The sequence below is a fragment of the Erpetoichthys calabaricus genome, chromosome 12 (assembly GCF_900747795.2).
Source record: "Erpetoichthys calabaricus chromosome 12, fErpCal1.3, whole genome shotgun sequence".
In the NCBI taxonomy this organism is placed as follows: domain Eukaryota; kingdom Metazoa; phylum Chordata; class Cladistia; order Polypteriformes; family Polypteridae; genus Erpetoichthys; species Erpetoichthys calabaricus.
The window spans coordinates 25262502-25270024 of NC_041405.2; positions in this window are offsets into that span (position 1 = coordinate 25262502).

Sequence of the window (7523 nt, forward strand, 5' to 3'; positions counted from 1 at the left end):
CCCAAAAAATATTGTTAATAAATCACTTCTGAAATAGATTTATGATTTTTGCAGACAACGTGGTCCTGTTGGCTTATCGGGCTGTGAACTCCAGCAGGCATTGGGACAGTTTGTGACCGAGTTTGAAGCAGATGCAGACCTCCAAATCTGAGGCGATGGCCCTCAGTAGGAAAAAAGGTGGACTGTTCTCTCCGAGTGGGAGGTTAGATACCGTACTGCCTCAAATGGACGGAATTTCAAGTACTTTGGGGTCTTGTTCACACATGATGGGAAAAAGGATGGTGAGACTGACATTGTAACAATCGCCTTATCAGGTCTGCGATCGCTACACTTCACCACCTGAGAGGGAAGTGGACGATGCTCGAGAGATATATCAGCATTAAAAATATTCAGTCCTCGACTCCTCTTCCCCCCTCTCTGTGCCCGCCAATATTTGAAAGAAACCCAGATGATAGTTAAACTGATTAAATATGCAAGTGTATTGCAATCCAGAATCCAGTGTTTGTACATGTACATGAAAGGTGACTGGGTGCTCGTTTTGTGATCCCTTTATCTCCTCCCCAACCTCCCTACCCAACAGCGGCCAAACACTTAATCCCTGGTATACTACACACACAAAAAAAAAAGACAATCGAAAAGAGAATGATTAAGCATAGTTTGTGTGAAACGACGATGAATCCGGTCTTACAGTTCTCATTGATAGTAGGTGGATATGCCTGCTTTCTCGCTATCCTGAAGAATTTAAGAGCGAGTCCAACTCACCAACGGGAGCACCCGGAGAACCACTGGGCCATACAATGAAACCTTTGCTTCTTCTCGGGGATTCACCACTCTGTTTGTTATCTTTTGGGTGGCTACCCACAAATAGCAGACGTCCCTGGTTGAATTTCGATCTTTCTGTCTTCTTAGGCTTAGATAGTCGAGTTCCTTGCCTTCTGCTTCTCTTTCCTTTCCTCTTGGTCAGCCGTTCCCCTTAAAAAACAAAAGAAGTTTCCCGCTTAAATGTCCCATTTCCTGCTTCAGTCGTCATAGACAGACAGACAGACAGACAGACAGACAGACAGACAGACAGACAGACAGACAGACAGATAGATAGATAGATAGATAGATAGATAGATAGATAGATAGATAGATAGATAGATAGATAGATTTTAGTGTAGTAGGCAGGATTAGATAGATAGATAGATAGATAGATAGATAGATAGATAGATAGATAGATAGATAGATAGATAGATAGATAGATAGATAGATAGATAGATAGATAGATTTAGTGTAGTAGGCAGGATTAGATAGATAGATAGATAGATAGATAGATAGATAGATAGATAGATAGATAGATAGATAGATAGATAGATAGATAGATAGATAGATAGATAGATAGATAGATTTTAGTGTAGTAGGCAGGATTAGATAGATAGATAGATAGATAGATAGATAGATAGATAGATAGATAGATAGATAGATAGATAGATAGATAGATAGATAGATAGATAGATAGATAGATAGATAGATTTTAGTGTAGTAGGCAGGATTAGATAGATAGATAGATAGATAGATAGATAGATAGATAGATAGATAGATAGATAGATAGATAGATAGATAGATAGATAGATAGATAGATTTTAGTGTAGTAGGCAGGATTAGATAGATAGATAGATAGATAGATAGATAGATAGATAGATAGATAGATAGATAGATAGATAGATTTTAGTGTAGTAGGCAGGATTAGATAGATAGATAGATAGATAGATAGATAGATAGATAGATAGATAGATAGATAGATAGATAGATAGATAGATAGATAGATAGATAGATAGATAGATAGATAGATAGATAGATAGATTTTAGTGTAGTAGGCAGGATTAGATAGATAGATAGATAGATAGATAGATAGATAGATAGATAGATAGATAGATAGATAGATAGATAGATAGATAGATAGATAGATTTTAGTGTAGTAGGCAGGATTAGATAGATAGATAGATAGATAGATAGATAGATAGATAGATAGATAGATAGATAGATAGATAGATAGATAGATAGATAGATAGATAGATAGATAGATTTTAGTGTAGTAGGCAGGATTAGATAGATAGATAGATAGATAGATAGATAGATAGATAGATAGATAGATAGATAGATAGATAGATAGATAGATAGATAGATAGATAGATAGATAGATAGATAGATTTTAGTGTAGTAGGCAGGATTAGATAGATAGATAGATAGATAGATAGATAGATAGATAGATAGATAGATAGATAGATAGATAGATAGATAGATAGATAGATAGATAGATAGATAGATAGATTTTAGTGTAGTAGGCAGGATTAGATAGATAGATAGATAGATAGATAGATAGATAGATAGATAGATAGATAGATAGATAGATAGATAGATAGATAGATAGATAGATAGATAGATAGATAGATAGATAGATTTAGTGTAGTAGGCAGGATTAGATAGATAGATAGATAGATAGATAGATAGATAGATAGATAGATAGATAGATAGATAGATAGATAGATAGATAGATAGATAGATAGATAGATAGATAGATAGATAGATAGATAGATAGATACTTTATTAATCCCATGGGGAAATTCACAAAAAAAAAACATGACACAAGCTCTAGGCAGCTGGAATTCTTACCGGGCGAGGTCCTCCTAGACTTAGTCATCACCTATAATGCCTGAAGGGATATTCCCTTATCATCATTCATGGTGGTAGTCAAGAGAGCAAACCCAATTTTAGTGTAATGTAGGCCTATTACAACATGATGAAGATAGGAGTGGTGCTATCACTATATCGATCCATAATGGTAAAGAAGGAGCTGAGTCAGAAGGCAAAGCTCTCGATTTACTAGTTGATCTATGTCCCTACCATAACTTATGGTCATGAGCTTTGGGTAATGACTGAAATGTAGTCAGGGGTACAAGTGGCCAAAATGACCTCTCTCCACAGAATAGTCGGGTTCTCGCTTAGAGAAAGGGTTAGAAGTGTAGATATCTAGGAGTGGACCCACTGACAATCCTCATCGAGAGAAGCTAATTGAGGTGGTTTGGGCATCTGACATTGATGCCTCCCAGACGCCTTCCTGTTGAGGTTTTACTAGCACAACCAGCTGGGAGGAAGAAACGGGCCTGCAAGAGAGTAGGTGGGGTGCAACACCAAAACGGTTCAGCCAATATTAATGAATGGTTTGACACCAGCTGTTTCTCAATTGGGCATCAGCACGCAAAACAACACTTCCCAAAATATTGCCCTTAAGAATGATTTAGTGCAATTCCAACTATTTCATCACTATGAGGAAAGCACAGTCCATACCACCATTACATCTCTCTTAATATTTATAGAGCCTTGCAATGAGAAAGCGTGATACATGAATGAAAGGATATAAGAAAATTAGAACACTCTAGATGAGAACAGGCCATTCATCCCAACAAAGCTCGCCAGTCCTATCCACTTATTTCTTCCAAAAAAACATCAAGTCGAGTTTTGAAAGTCCCTAAAGTCTTACTGTCTACAACACTACTTGGTCGCTTATTCCAAGTGTCTATCGTTCTTTATGTAAAGAAAAACTTCCAAATATTTATGCGTGTTCTTGATGAACTCATTTTAAAATAACAGTCTCAATCCACTGGACTAATTAATAATTGTAACCACTTCAATCATGTCTCCTCTTAATCTTCTTTTGTTTAAACAGCTCTTTTAATCTTTCCTCATAACTCACCCCCTGTAGCCCTGAAATCAGCCCAGTCGCTCTTCTCAGGACCTTTTCTAGTGCTGCTATGTCCTTTTTGTAGCCTTGAGACCAAAACTGCACACAGGACTCCAGATGAGGCCTCACCAAGCTTGAGCAGAACCTCCTTGGACTTGTACTCCACACATCGTGTTATATAAACTGGCATTATGTTTGCCTTCTTAATGGCTTCTGAACACTGTCGTGAAGTCGATAGCTTAGAGTCCACTATGACTCCTAAATCCTTCTCATAAGGTGTACTCTCGATTTTCAGACCACCCATTGTGTATTCAAACCTCACATTTTTACTTCCTATGTGTAATAGGAGGAATTTGCTATACCAGAACAAAGTCATATTGTGAAGAAAGGGACCAGAAGACCTTAAGACAGTGATGGCGAACCTTTTGGGCTCGGCATGTCAAAAATTCTGAAAATACCTAAGCTGACAATCTGGCGTGTCGCCCTCTGCTAAACGAAGGAAAGAAATAATTCTTTACATATTCATTTATTAAAAAAAAAGAAAAATAGTAGCCCAATCATGTGTGATGCTATGTATTATAAAAGTAAAAGAAAAATCTTATAATATAGAATATTATATGTGCAATGATAATTGGGCTTAAAATAGTGCACTACAAAAATTACCGCTACTTTTAATAGTAATTTTCAATTGAACTGAATAATATATCAAACGGGCAGCACGGTGGTGCAGTGTTAGCGCTGCTGCCTCGCAGTTTGGAGACCTGAGTTCCCTTCCCGGGTCCTCCCTGCGTGGAGTTTGCATGTTCTCCCCGTGTCTGCATGAGTTTCCTCCGGGTTCTCCGATTTCCTCCCACAGTCCAAAGACATGCAGGTTAGGTGCACTGGCGATCCTAAATTATCCCTGGTGTGTGTGTGTGTGTGTGTCCTGCGGTGGGCTGGCGCCCTGCCCGGGTTTGTCTCCTGCCTTGTGCCCTGTGTTGGCTGGGATTGGCTCCAGCAGACCCCCGTGAATCTGTAGTTAGGATATAGCGGGTTGGATAATGGATGGATTGATATATGAAACACATTGCATTTGATTTGACATCAATTAATGGCTTCTTTGCTGAGTTTTAATAGATAAGTCTCAAATTGAAAGTAGGCACTTTGTGCACATCAAGCCCAAACAAGCAGCACTAACTTCATCAGTCAGTCAGTTTCTTTTGCCCATTTTAATGTTGTTTATCACAGAGAATAAGGACTCGAAAAAGTATAACGTGGAAAATAAGTCAGATTGAGAAGGGATTAGGAGGGACAGTTGAGAGAAGCATAAAAACAGCACACGCTTAGAAATGGAGACTACTTGCCCTTGGCAGAAGTGGAAAAAAAAACAATGTCAGCACTGACTGCCCTTTGCAGACTCTATGGCGACAGTACTTTGTGAGACATGCCCGGACACCACCAGACCGAGACCACATCTTTATCAAAAAGCACACATTTATTAATGGTTACACAACACAGTCCCGCACAGCACACTGTGCTCCCAGCACCTCTCACCCCTACTCCGGGCTTCTTTCTCACTGTCCATGGGCCACCTTTCCTCTCTCCACGGGAGCCTCGTCCTGCTCCCACTCCCGACTCTAGCTCCCCAATTGTAGGGAAGCGGCCCCTTTTATTCTCACCCGGACGAGCTCCAGGTGCCTGAAGACATTCTTCCTGCAGCACTTCCTGGTGTTGTGGAAGTGCTGCCTTTGCACCCGGAAGCACTCTGGGCGTCCCTGGAAGCCTCTTCATCCATCTTCCCTGGTGTGGCGGAAGTGAATGTCTCCCCAGCTCTCTGAGGCTCGGGGCACCCCCTGGCAGTGGCTACGGGCCCCAACGGGCTTGAGCCTCCTTGCTTCTCTCCCGTGGTCCTCATACGATCCAGGACGGTTGCCCCCTCGTGGCCTGGAGGACGAATACGCCACCTCCCGGTTCTTCCAGGTGTCCCGGCTGGGTCTGTCCCCCAGCCGCTTGTAGACTGAAATAGTCTTTGAGGTTAATGACTTCCTTACCTCTGCAGCAGTTTCTTGTTTAGGGAAGTTCTGAACTGCACAATGAAAAAAAAAATGATGGGATAACCCTTATCTTGTACATATCCCATATGTATGTGAAAATATCAGAAATGTAGTATGTACGGGATATGTACGAGATAAGGGTTATCCCAAGTGACAGATGGCAGCCGGAGCCATTACCTGACCAGGATGCCTCCGAAATGAAAGGTGGAGAGGACTTCTCCCCCAAACTGTTACTTGGCAGCCATCCCCAGGGGTTGCAATGGTGCCTCTGATTCCCACTGAGCTGTATGGGAATTACTATTAGACAGCACAGCCCTGTTGGGTTTTGTGGATGCCACAAGGGAGAGCCGTGGGAACTGTGGGAGCTGCAGAGCCGTACTTTGGGCATCAGCCATACGTGGGAGCAATTCCTGACCTCCCTACTGAACCACCTGGAGTGCTCCCGGGTGTGGCTTTAAAAGGAACCAGCCACCTCACAGAGGGAGCCAGAGTCGGGAGGAGGTGGACAAAGCTTGCTGGAAGAGGAGTGGAGGCAAAGAAGAGACAGAAAGTGCTGTGGATTGTGCTTAACGTACTATGTTGTATAAGGGGGGGGAACAAGGGAGAAACGTTTCCCAGCTCTTAATAAAGGTGTCTTGTCTGCCAAACTTGGGCTCTGTGTCTTTTGTGTCTTGTACACCCCCTGGTATCCACACTCATAATTTTATTTTCATTGTGCAGTTCAGAGCTTCCGTAATTGTTGAACCGACTCCTGGCAAAAAATAATTTAATGCACTTCACACGAGCGATAGATAGATAGATAGATAGATAGATAGATAGATAGATAGATAGATAGATAGATAGATAGATAGATAGATAGATAGATAGATAGATAGATAGATAGATAGATAGATAGATAGATAGATAGATACTTTATTAATCCAAAGGGGAATTTCACATAATCCAGCAGCACCTTACTGATACAAAAAACAATATTAAATTAAAGATTTAACATTTAAACCCCCCCCCCCCCCCCCCGGGTGGAATTGAAGAGTCGCATCGCTTGGGGGAGGAACGATCTCCTCAGTCTGTCAGTGGAGCAGGACAGTGACAGCAGTCTGTCGCTGAAGCTGCTCCTCTGTCTGGAGATGATACTATTTAGTGGATGCAGTGGATTCTCCATAATTGATAGGAGCCTGCTGAGCGCCCTTCGCTCCGCCACAGATGTCAAACTGTCCAGCTCCATGCCAACAATAGAGCCTGCCTTCCTCACCACTTTGTCCAGGCGTGAGGCGTCTTTCTTCTTAATGCTGCCTTCCCAGCACACCACTGCATAGAAGAGGGCACTCGCCACAACCGTCTGATAGAACATCTGCAGCATCTTATTGCAGATGTTGAAGGACGCCAGCCTTCTAAGGAAGTATAACCGGCTCTGTATTAAATGCAGATTTCGCACAAGTGCTCATTTTGGAGCCTGCAGTTGCAGATATTGCACATGCACCATAAAAATGAGCTTCCAGTGCGCCGGTTAGAAATCAACTGAACTGTCCAGTTGCCGTTATGACATATGATGTGCCATTTTAAGCTCTGGGTGGTGCAGGGTCTCATATTTTTGTTCTTATATTTTTATTTGTTCAGTTTCTTCTGTATCTTGGGTCTTGGTGAACACTGGTGTCACCCAAAATGTCATTGCGTGTCACCTTTGACATGCGTGTCACATGTTCGCCATCACTGCCTTAAGATGATAATTTGGTGATGATGAGTGTGCAAATAATTCCAAACTCCAAAGG